We start from the raw sequence: 13,130 nt of genomic DNA, 5'->3' as shown, positions 1-13,130 counted from the left end.
GTACTTTAGTGCTTGAGTGGAAATGTCACTCAGCATTATTTGAAAAATGCTCTGTTCGTTAACTAAACAGTTTGTACTAGTTATCACAGAGTCTAAAAGGATATCAGAAAATTTATTTAAGGCAAAAATGGCTGCTTGAGATCAATGTCCAGATTACAAACTTCATACCAGGGATAATGACTCATATTCTCTGTTTCTTTGCATGCACCTCAGTAGGATGGCTCATTTGCAGCCAAAAGAGAATAAAGACCAATGAAAGGCAAATTAAATTCTTGCAATTCATTTTCATCATCCTTTCCTCAAATTTGCAAAACATTTTTACTAACACAAAGCTTTAAAATCTACAATATATATTTCAGCCCATTTGTAGGTGACCTTCTTTATTAAATCATAAAACTCTAACTGCAGTATTATGTAATAACAGTCTTAAGAGTGGCAGGGAAATTACTGTCATTTCCCTCCTTGAAAAAGTGGGCAAAGCCATCCAAAAATTCAAAACATGTTTCTGTGAAAATACCAAACCTTCTTTTTTTCATTCAAGAGCTCTATTTCTCATGTTAACATTACACACTACTTATTAGCATTACAGTTCTTGTTTTTCATGACCTACATAAAATTATAGTTTAAACATATGAACCACAAGTTCTGTATAAATTTATGAAATTCCCTCTAGAATTACTTTTCATTATACAATGTGATCAATCACCCTATTTTCATATTTCAAAACAACATTCCAGCCTGCCACAACATTAGCCTGTACGAAATACCTAGGACATCAGCAGAGTTGCCAGGCAGCTGGGACCATGTTTCCTCAGTCTGCTTCCTTGCACTTTAAATGTTAACATTGCTTTAACCTTCATGCTTCTGCAAAAGTGCACGAGGAATTTGAAACCTCTCATATCCTCCACAACCGTATCATGTCAATGCACTGAAGTCTTGTCTTTTCTGGTTACCAAGCTAATGGAAGAGGGAAGAGGGAGTGAAGAGTGGGTGAATAAGCCTTCTGCTCAGAATTGGACAACAGGGAAGAGGAAAATGCTTTGCCTTGGGAAGAGTTAATCCTTACTAGCCTAGCCTAGCATGGCTGTATGTGTCATGGTGACTTCCCTTTCAGGCTGGAAAAGTTTCATACCACTGTTTGTTTAGGGTTGTGTCCAAAAGCACAGTCACACCCTGTCAGGAGCTGCAAGTGTCGACAGCCTTCCCTCGGTGCTGGCTCTCTGTTGGTCCCGAGGGACAAACAGGGAGCACAACACCCTGGTGCGGTGGAGCTGGAGCAACAGTGAACACCAAGACGAGTCTTTATCACTTAATTGTTCAATTACAGACTTCTGATTTAGGAGCTTTTTTTTTTTTTTTTTAAGGTATAGGCTTACAAAGGAGCAGCAACTTCCGCAGAGTGACAAAGGGTGTTCTTTCAACTGCACTTCCCTCTCTAACGAATTTCCCATCAGGTTGGTGTTTACTTAGCTCTGAAATTTGTTTTGCTGTAATGAAGTGGAAAAATTAAATTTGCCTAAAATGAAGATCTTCCAGGCCTAACCCCATTTTTAAGTAAGAAAGACCTTAATACTGCGAAGCCATGACTCCGCTACTGCTGTTGCACTTTATGTGTACGTTTCAGTGTTTGCAGAGCTGAATTCTGTGTCTACAAGCAGCCTGTTTTTCAAAGGTATGCTGTGGAGACAAAGGTTGAAACCCAAACCACTTCACAGCAGTCTGCATGTCTGCCTCTCTTCAGAAGTTGTAAATGTGTCTAAGCAAAAAGCAACAGTTCACCTATCTGTAAATAATGAGCGTGGGTAAAATAGCTCAAATACCTGAAAAAATCCTTGTTTAAAACAAAAAGAAATTCTGGTTCTGGGAACCAGCCTGGAATACTTTGGGGCTGGATCAGTATGCAGGAAGTAAGGAAATGAAAACTGTGGATTAAAAATGTCATTGCACAAACATGCATGCATATTCTCTCAGGCCCTGCCTAGTGGCTCAGTAATGCAGCAGGCAATGATAATGATACAATTTCATAGCTCCACTAATCCCAGGGGATGCACAAAATGCTTGACAAACTGATGTTCTGTATAAGCAATAGGCTGGGCTTTTCCTTCTCATCTGTAGAGGAGCAGAAGAGATTACAGTACAAATTCTGTCTGGTAAGCTCAGAAGCAAGTGGAAGCATAATATATTCCATTCAATGAGCACATTAAAATTTGTATTGATAAAGAAATTCAGACAACTTTACACTTAATTAGCAGACAAGCTAGAATTGTTCCGTTTTGTTCCAGGGGAAGCAGAGTGGTGTAATAGGAAACAGAAATCATCTAGAAGACACATAGGCCATTTGTGTGCATAAATCCCTGATTCAGAAGAGAATATGGAGGTCTCTGATCTCATTATATGGGGGAGAGAGAAAAATCCAGCCCTGGCAAACTTCATTTCTGAACTTTTCTGCCAAGCTCTAACTTTCCCTGCCGTTGTCTTTGTTTTTGCAGTTTGCTTATGGTTTTATGAGATGTGATCCTAGTTTGTTAAATGACACTGTATTAGAATAATTTTAAAAATTTCCTGAGTAAAGGGTCACCATATCTGAGCCATGGGTTTTATTCAAATAGGAAGTTGAGGTCTAGGAAACTAGGCGTTTTTTCTGGTTGAAGCCTCTAGAGACAGACTGGCTTTGAGGGAGCTTCATTTGGGTTATTGGACTCATTCTGAGCGAAGTCTGTCCTTTTTCATAGATAGCGAACCCTATCAGACCAGATGTATCATTTGCCTGCCTAACTTTAGGCTCACATAGTACTCTCCTGCAATGAAAATGGACACATTCAGTTAGCTTCTTGATTTGCATTAGAAAAAGCTTAATTTTTAGTGCAATGTAAAGTTGCATGTTACCGGGTCGATAGTAGCATTCACCAGCTTAATACATTGAGATATGTCAGCTACTTAAAGACAAGAACAAAAGATTATTTAATAGGCCATGAAAAGCTTGCAGAAAACTTCTTTCAAACCCTTACCATCTCTGGAACAAAGCAGTCCAAAAGGCCAAGAAAGGACATCTCGTGCTTTGAAGATCTTGACACAAACGACACAGCTGTTTTGCAATGTTATCATCTGTTGTTTCCCTGTGGCATATTTCTGCAAGTATCTTCAATACGTGTTGTCCTGGTTTCTGCTGGGACAGAGTTAATTTTCTTCTTAGTAGCTGGTACAGTGCTGTGGTTTGGATTTAGGATGAGAACAATGTCAGTAACACACTGATGTTTTAGTCGTTACTAAGCAGTGCTTACACTAGCCAAGGACTTACCAGCTTCTCATGCCGTGCTAGCAAGAAGCTGGGAGGGGGCACAGCCAGGACAGCCGACCCAAACAGGCCAAAGGGATATTCCATACCATATGACGTCATGCTCAATGTATAAACTGGGGGAGATGGCCGGGGCGCCACGGCTTGGGAACTGGCTGGGCATCGGTCAGTGGGTGGTGAGCAATTCTATTGTGCATCAATTATTTTGTATATTCTTTTATCATTATTATTATTATATTATTTTTTTCTCATCCCTTGCTGTCCTATTAAACTGTCTTTATCTCAACCCATAAGTTTTACCTTGGTTTTGATTCTCCTCCCCATCCCACCAGGGCGGGGAGGGAGGAGTGAGCAAGTGGCTGTGTGGTACTTAGTTGCCAGCTGGGGTTAAACCACAACAGGTGTTTATAATCTCAATGACAATTTCTCATGAGAAAAAAAGGAACCTTTAAAGTGTTCTTCCTGGTCACCTTAACTACATTCTACTCCGGGAGTATGCAGCAGCAGCTAACAAGGGTCTCTATGTCACACAGGAAGGGTGCAGGAGTAGGGTGCTGGCACAGATCCCCATGCCCAAGGGACGGTATCTGCGCGGAGGAACCTGCAAGACTGTGAGGCTGAGAGTGCCCAGTTCAGCAGCGAGCAAGGTAAGTGTTTGTGCTGGGTGGTGATTCCTCATCTAGCACACTCCCAAAAGCAGAACTGAAATCCCAGGCAGAGAACACATACAACAGCAACTCCGCTCATCGGCGTGGCTCAGCCTCATACCTCTAAGAAATCAGGCTACAAACATTCATCACGGGAACACCTGTGACAGTTGCAATGTCATGGATTATTCAAGGTCTATCAGATGCAAAGGGACAGATGCTGTGGGCATCTGCAGCATTCACAGACTGTTCATCAATGTTATGAATTTATCTATCTCCTGCAGGTTCTGCTACCAACCGTGTTCCTGGCTAAATGGGTCAGACAAGGAAGTACATTCACTGAAGGACTGCAGTTTCCTAGACTTCAGAAATTTCAGTTCCAGAGGAAATATCCTATATTGATTTATTGTAGTTCAAGAAGGTGGCAGGGAGAGGACCAGAAGCTTTATAGGTTCACTCAGAAGAGGGGCTTTGTGCTGCAAAATCAAGACTTTTATGGGTGAAAGAGCCCTAGAGAACAGCAAAGAAATATTCTTGGTCTCCATGTAGAAGTTGTTAAAGGTGTATAGAGTGAGACATTCTGATAATCTCTTTATTATTTGAAGAACCACTTTTTTTTCATGATGCTTTTATTCCAGCAACAATGCTACTGTTCCAATAGCTCTGTCAGAGCTACTGAGCTGAGAGTTAACCCTGCTGTTGCCTTGAGAGAAAAAGGTAGAAGCTGCTGAGCTAAAGGAAAGTCTGTGGACAGACCTTTTCAAGCGGCAGAAACCATCAGCTCAGGGGAGAGGAAGTGACTGAAAAAGGAGGCTAAGGGAGACCTAATAATGATTCCCTGAGGAAAACTGCTGGTCAGAGCAATTAGCTAGGAATCTATGAAAAGCCATTATTGAAAGGGGAACAGAGGGTTTATTTTAATTCCTCAGTGTCTGGGAGCACTTTGGATGGGAGCTAAAGGAATACTTTTCCTTTCTAAGCAGATCCCTAAAAAGGATCCCATGATGTCCCTAGGATGTTGAGGTCACTTGACTCCTCCCAGCCCCAGTTCTTCATTCCTCTTTATGGCACATTATGGGACAACTGGAATGGGACATTAAATATGTTACATTCATTATGGAGAGCTATGGTCTATAAATGTGACTGCGTGGGATACCTAGTTTCTAATGCAGGCTGTGAAGGGATGTCCTTTTTTACCATGGTCAGGGAGAAGCTGACAGGCTCATCAGAAACTTCAAAAAACTTCAGCTTTTCAGTTAGCAAGTTAGCAAGAAGCCCGGTGCTTTCATGTACCCAATTTGTTATAAGGGGAATGCCATGCAATATTGCTGGGAGTACTTATGAGATATTAGCTGCCATGTCACTCATTTCGCTGCTGCAGTTCACCAATGATCGGCTATACACAATACGTACCCGATCAACTGTCAACGGAAAGTCTTCTTTTGATTTCACTGGGCTTTAGATTTAGGTCATGAAAGGCCAGGCCAGGTAACAGAATAATGTGCTTTAAAATGAAAAGTGGTTATTAGTGACTATTTTCCTCTGTTGAAATCAGCAGAGAAGTTTACTTGTTCTTTAATCAAAGCAGTAGAGCATTTCAGCACTCTGTAAATCTGGCCGTATAGAGTTACGTAACAGGGGAAATTCACAGTAGTGCCATTTTTCTTTGCAACTCCTTTATTCCAGTGAAGGATACTTAAGCAAACCTGTCACAAAACACACTACTGTACAATGATGTATAAATTGACCAATGTTCCTGTTAGGAATTCTTGCCATAAGTTTTGCAGCAGAGGGGAAGGGCAGAGCAGAATTGTGTTGAAAAGCATTGGCATTGATGGTTAAAAAATCACTGCTTGTTTTAAAACCCCATCCTGTGTCTTTACTTGGCTGTACCATGAGACAGTTACAAGCTGTGGTGTATTAAAATGTTTAATTAGAAATATGAGTTATGCCTTGCATGGTAACAGGAAACCACCATAAAAAATCAAATAATGTATACTCTGATAGTCTCAAACTATCAGAGCAGTCATGCATAAGTTCAAATCCCTTTTCAGTGGGACATTGATTAAATTCTTTGATGAATCTAGGCCCATGCATTCAGCAGCTTCTTCCCTTTCTCAGCATGGGTTTAGTTATGTGAAGCCAGAAACAGCCTTTGTATGTTTAGACTTTGGGAGCACATTCAGACGGAATCTAGCCTTGCACCTAGGGTTAGACCTCTGCAGTAATTCAACTCTGCTTGTTCTGGCTTCGAACAAAGACAAGCAGGGCTAGGGAGTTGTGTTACTCACTACAAGTTGAGGAATCAGCTTTCCATGTAGCATTATCCTCCCACCCCCTTTCCCACACGAATTTTGCAATGTTTAGTTAAGCTTGTGCCTTTGTCATTATCTTGCTCTAGTGGCTCGGTTCCAACACGCAGCCATGTACCACCTCATTATTTATATCCTGCTAGCTTCTTATTTAGTACCTCAGCTTCCATCGCAAAAGTATCAGGATAACTGCTTTTTCCTGGATAAGAGACTCATTATAATTGCAGCTTCTCTGCAGGGGTCAGCACCTCCTCCCCATGAATATGATAAGGTCTCTGAGTGCCACCTCACCTGCAAATGGTATGTTTCCCCACAGAGTCCCTTCCCACAGGCTACAAGCTGCTATTGAATTTCTGCAGTAATATTTTAATTTAATAACTTAATTTAAGATTTAATGGCTTTCTTTCCTGTGCTTTGTAATATAATTAATTCATGGAAACTTATTAGACTTGGGGATCTGAGATGCATCTGGGCATGCAAGGGCTGTAAACACGTAAACCTGCTTTAGGGCCTATTGAAGGTGGGCAAATGCAGAACTGTGCATGGAAAGGACAAACTATTTTATCTTTAGGGATAATTAGAAAATATTTTGTTAATGGTTGGATATGTCTTTTAATCATATTTGTAGTTTATATTGGTAAAACCAACAGAAGTCTGGTCCATTAACATTTAAGGTGGCTAAGTCCTAGGCTTCCTGGGCCTAGAAGATCTGGCCCGATGCCTCCAAACACCCTTTTGCATGCATGTGTGCATATCCAGGAGCTGTGGGCAATCCTGCCTCTTGAAAACATAGCTCAAGCAGATACCACAGAGATCCTCTGAGCCTGACACTGAACAGTTCACCATGGGACTTGGTCTCCTTGGCTTACTTGGAGCTGTGGTGCTATGCATATCACATGGAAGCAATACGGCTTGTCACTGTCACTGAAAATCGTGAATTGCTGCATGAGCTGAAGGCTTGCTGCCCCACACCTCCAGAGAACACTGTAACCACAAGACTGCCAGCTATCTGAAGGTGGAGGGTTCTTCTTGCCTGCTGATAGTGTTCTCCTGCTTTGGGTCAAATATTCACTGATCTAGAGAATGCAAATGGCTCTGCTCCTAAGATTTGGTCAGAGTGTTTCCTCAAGTTCTATGTTCAAGACCATGCTCTGGATTATGCAAAGGAAAGGTTTGAAACCACTTTCCAGGCAAACACTTGAGCTGCCCACTTCTCTCTTGAGTCTGTGTGTGGGTTATATACACAGACACAACTCCTTCTTCAGTTTGTAGTGAGGGCTGAAGAACCCAGCTCCAGGAGACAGGCTGTAGCCCAGAATGCCATGGCCAGGTGTGCACACCAGCCTGCCCCACTATTGTATATTTCCCTCTTCTGCACATCACTTTCATGGGTGCATTTCTTTCTTGAGGAGCTGAGGAACAAAAGCACAGAAAACATAATGAGGAAAAAACTCAGCATCAGAGGTATTTCATAGAGTAACACCTTTCGGTCTCAAGGATATGATCATCACTGTGTATGCAGTACTGAGGTTCCCAGCAGAGCACTGTTTTGGGTGGGAGTGTTGATCTGCCTGAGGGTAGGAAGGCTCTCCAGAGGGATCTGGACAGGCTGGATCGATGGGCTGAGGTCAGCTGTATGAGGTTCAACAAGGCCAAGTGCAGGGTCCTGCACCTGGGTCAGGGCAACCCCCAGTATCAGTATAGGCTGGGGGATGAAGGGATTGAGAGCAGCCCTGCCAAGAAGGACTTGGGGGTCCTGGTGGATGAAAAGCTGGACATGAGCTGGCAATGTGTGCTCTCAGCCCAGAAGGCCAACTGTGTCCTGGGCTGCATCCAAAGCAGTGTGGCCAGCAGGGCAAGGGAGGGGATTCTGCCCCTCTGCTCTAGTGAGACCCCACCTGGAGCCCCGCATCCAGCTCTGGAGCCCTCAGCACGGGAAAGACATGGACTTGCTGGGTTAAGGTCCAGAGGAGGGCCACAAAAATGATCAGAGGGATGGAATACGTCTCCTATGAGGACAGGCTGAGAGAGTTGGGGTTGTTTGGCCTGGAGAAGACAAGGCTCCAGGGGGACCTTCTTGCAGACTTTCATCACTTAAAGGGGGCTTGTAAGAAAGATGGGAAAAGACTTTTTAGCAGGGCCTGTAGCAATAGGAGAAGGGGCAATGGTTTTAAACTAAAAGAGGGCAGAGTTAGGCTAGAGATAAGGAAGAAATTTTTCACAATGAGCATGGTGAAACACTGGAACAGATTGCCCAGACAGGTGTTAGATGCCCCATCACTGGAAACATTCAAGGTCATGTTAGATGAGGCTCTAAGCAACCTGATCTATCTGATGATGTCCCTGCTCGCTGCACGGGGGTTGGACTACATGACCTTTAAATGTCCTTTCCAACCCAAAGATTCTATGATTCCCTCATTGGACATGACCAACAGCTCTAGTGGAAGCATTGTAAATTATCATAGAATCACAAACTATCTCAAGTTGGAAGGAACCCATAAGAATCATCAAGTCCAACTCCCTGCTCTTCACAGGACTACCTAAAATTAACCATATGACTAAGAGCATCATCCGGATGCTCCTTGAACTCTGACAGGTTTGATGCTGTGACCACTTACTTGGGGAGCCTGTTCCAGTGAACGAGGACCCTCTCAGTAAAGAACTTTAATGCCCAGTCTGAACTTCCCCTGACACAGCTTCATTCCATTTCCTCGTGTCCTATCGCTGGTCACCAGAGAGAGATCAACACCTCCCCCTCCGCTGCCCACCTTGACAGAGTTGTAGACTGCAATGAGGTTACCCCTCAGCCTTCCCTTCTCCAAGCTCAACAAGGCAAGTGACCTCAGCCGCTCCTTGTAAGTCTTGCCCTTGAGGCCTTTCACCATCTTGGTCGCCGTTCTCTGGGCACATTCTAGTAGTTTGATGGCCTCATATGGAGGCACCCAAAACTGCACACAGTACTCAAGGTGGGGCTGCACCAGTGCAATGTAGAGTGGGACAATCAGCTCCCTTGAGCAACTAGCTATGCTGTGCTTGATGCACCCCAGAACATGGTTGTCCCTTTTGGCTGCCAGGGCACACTGTTGACTCACATTCAACTTGCCATCAAAGGGGTGTGCTGCCAACCACCTTATATGGGAGCTGGGCAAGTTATATGTACAGGTCTATTCTCCACAGACATGATTTAAATAAGCACTGCACACATTTCTCTGTGTGCTGTCAGGGTGCCTTGATCATTCTCTCTGGAGGCTCATCTTCCTTTGTAAGTTTCTGTGGTGAGCCAGGTACACTTGTGTACCTGTTTTGCTCAATTAAACCTTTTCCATGGATGTGAGTCATCTATTTCATGGTCCAGAACATCCTCATTTCATTTCCTCTGCCCTGTGGTGATTGACTTGATTAATACTACGTAATACCTTCAGACCTCATTGCACTAACTAACTACTGTACAGAACGAGCAGAGCTTGTCCCAGAATGCTTGTTCCGAATAGGACAAGAAGCCCAGGAGCAAGGAAAAATTAGAGAGAACCCAGACTTTTCTGTGAACCTCAGGTAACTTGGTTCTTAACAGTCTCAGTTAGTTTCCATTGATGAACTTGATACAAGCAACAAATTCTGGTTCCAACACAGGGACTGGCCACAGTCCTTAGTGACCCAGAGTCACTTAATAAGACAAGTAAGTCAAGCTCCAGACACTTCTAACAAGCTCTGCCAGCTCTTCCTGATCAAAGGGTGCTTTGAGTTCTTCATTTCCATCTGACCCCTGATCAGGAGGGCCAAGCACACTTCCAGCAGGTGTTAGGGAGAGGCCTGTGTAACTGCTGGGCCTGGCATACAGCTAGCAGTGTGTGGGCAACAGACGCAGCAGTTTGCACAAAAGGGGCCAGAAACTCTGCTGAGAACAACATACAGAGATGCTCAGCAATGGTGGTGATGTGCCGCAGGGCATGGTCCCCCACACCCACTGGAGCAACTGTCCCTGCAACATCACAGCATCTCTCAGACCAAGCTCCTGAGGGCGTGTACAGGGGGTCCCTGCCCAGGCGCTGGCAGGGGCCGCTGTGAGGAGCGGCCGGGGCTGCCCGGTGCCGGACACAGCCGGTCCCAGCCGGCTCCAAGGGCCCCAGCGCAGGACACAGCTGAGCCCCGCAGCCAAGCCGGGGGCGCCGGGGGGAAAACAGGACTCAGGAAGGGCCCAAGGCGGCACCGGCAGAGGAGGAGGGAGCCCAGGAGGCGGCAGCAGCAGAGGCCCGAGGCCGGAGGAGGAGGAGGGCGGGAGGGGCTGCAGGCCCAGAGCAGGGATCCCCCGTAGCCCTGGAGAGAGCCCGCGGGAGCAGAGACCCCCCCGCAGCCCGGGGAGGGCCCCAGGCCGCAGCAGGGGGATATTTCCTGCAGGAGCTGCGGCCGTGGGGAGCCCGGGCGGGAGCAGGTTGTCCCTGAAGGGCTGCAGCCCGGGGAAGGGCCCGCACTGGAGCAGGGAGACCTGGGAGGAGGGAGAGGCAGCTGAGGGGGGCTGTGAGGGACTGACCGCAACCCCCGTGCGCACCCCCTGTGCTGCTCACTGCAGGGTGAGAGCAGGGGGAAAGCATTTTATTAATTTTTGTCTGTCTTTCTCACCAAATCTATTTTAATTGATAATAAATTTAATTTTCCCTATGTCAAGTCTGTTTTGCCCATGACAGTAATTGGTAAGCGATCTCCCTGTATTTATCTTGACCCATGAGCTTTTCCATCTTATTTTCTCCCTCAGTAGGAGTAAGAGATCAACCGGGTGATTTGGGCCCTTAGCCAAGGTTGACTCACCACAGGGAAGATGCAGCTCTGCATGTCTCAGGCTGCAGGGAGTTCCTGGTGCTTCTTGCTGGGGAATACAGGCTCCTTGTCTGCAGGTGTGTGCTGATGAAATATCTATGTCACCAAGTAAAGGATCTGCAGCAGGAGGTCAACAGACTATGCAGCATGAGAGATGATGAGAAGGACGTTGACTGGATCCTCTCTGAGACCTGGATACAAGAGGAGCCTGAACCCCCAGCTGTACTGGACAGCTCTGTTGGGCAAGCTCTCTGGAAAATAAGCATGCTGGGGCTTCTCTGCAGTGCCTCTACAATGGTGCATGCAGCATGGAGATTACAGGAACTGGAGGACTGCATGCAGTTGCCAGGTTATGATCTCACTGTGATCACAGAGATGTAGAGGGATAACTCACACAACTGAAGGCTGCAATGGAAGGATACAGGCTCTGTAGGAAGGACAGACGGGGATGGCAAGGAGGTGAACTTGTTTACAGGAAAGCAGCAGGAGTACATGGAGCTCTGCCAGGGGATGGGTGGTAAGCCTGCTGAGAGCTTATGGGTCGGGGTTAGCAAGCAGACTAGTGTGTGCAATGTTGTGGTGGGTGGCTGCTACATACTGTCTGACTGGAAAGAAGTAAATGAGGCCTTCTTCAGTAGAAGTGGAAGAAGCCTCATGATTGGAGGCCCTGCTCCTCATGGGGGACCTGAACCATCCCAGTATCTGCTGGAGGGGCAATACATCAGGTCACAAGCAATCCAGGAGGTTTATGTAGTATATTGATGACAACTTCCTGACACAGGATCAAGGAGGCAATGAGGGGAGATGTTCTCTGGAGCATACTTACAAGGAAGAACTTGTTTGGGGATGGGAAGGTCCAGGGCATCCTTGGCTGCAATTACCACAAGACAGTGTGGTTCATGATTTTCAGAGGCAAGGCAAATACCAGGATCACAACCTGGACTTCAGGAGAGCAGACTTTGGCCTGCTCAGGGACTTTGAAGAATCCCATGGTCACAGTCCTGGTGAGGAGGTCCATAACACCTGGTTCATGTTCATCAATCACTTCCTCCAAGCTCCAGAATGGTCCATCTCTCTGTGCAAGAAGTCAGGCAAAGGTGCCATGGATGATCAAGGAGTTCTTGACAAAACTCAAGCATGTAAGTGGTAGAAGGTTGCTTGGAGAGGTCATCGGTCTCCATCATTTGAGTTATTAAAATTTTGACTGGATGCAGCCCTGAGTAACCTGCTGTAGTTGCCCATGCTTTGAGAAGGGGTTAGACTAGATGATCACCAGAGGTCCCTCCCACCCTTAAGGATTTTCTGTGATTCTGCAAGTCTGCTGTTCCCTGCCCCTAGTGCTTGGGCACCTTACTCTTAGCTAACAGGAACTGCCTCCCACCACAGTGCAGAACTCTTAGGAAGAAAGAACAAGGCAACCACTCTTGCAAATTAAAACTTAGGCTGCCTTCCTTTATAAAGACAACCTGAGGTGTTAGTCACAGGCAGCCTTCTTTTATACAATATCCTAGAGATTTGAGCATAGTTTCAGGTCAGAGGAAGACTGAAAATTGATTTCTTCTTCTGCCTGGAGATGATGGGGATTCAACCTTCTTATCACTTCCAGATTTTTTCCAGACTGCTCTGCTGGAAGTGATCCACAGTGCAGGAAAAAGGGAACTGAAGAAAAAACCTCTCTGCACAATTCCAGTGGCTCAGAGCAGCCAGCCAGGATTGCAGAGACCTCATCACAGTCCATATCCCTGTAAAGGCATTTTACATTAACCTATTACTAGCTCAGGTGTGTTCTGAAATAAAAGGAAAGTGTAAATGTCCTTTTTACAAAGCTCCTCTTTGGTTTCTGAGGTCACATACGTTCTGGGAACAGCCACTGGGATGTGAGGCAGGATGCTGCTTGCTGGATCTCCCTCCCTATGGGCACAGGCTGTGAGAGAAGTCACGAGCTGCTTTACTTTACATACTTGGAGAAATTTCCAGGTGAAAAAAAAACAGCCCAGAACATCAAGATTCTGAAAACACTATGGTAAATAATTAAAGAAGAAAAAAGAAAAAAAAAAAAAAATC

The sequence above is a fragment of the Phaethon aethereus genome (assembly GCF_964289735.1).
Source record: "Phaethon aethereus genome assembly, chromosome: 2".
NCBI lineage: Eukaryota > Metazoa > Chordata > Aves > Phaethontiformes > Phaethontidae > Phaethon > Phaethon aethereus.
The sequence above is the reverse complement of the archived record's forward strand: the minus strand, read 5'-3'. Positions refer to the sequence as shown.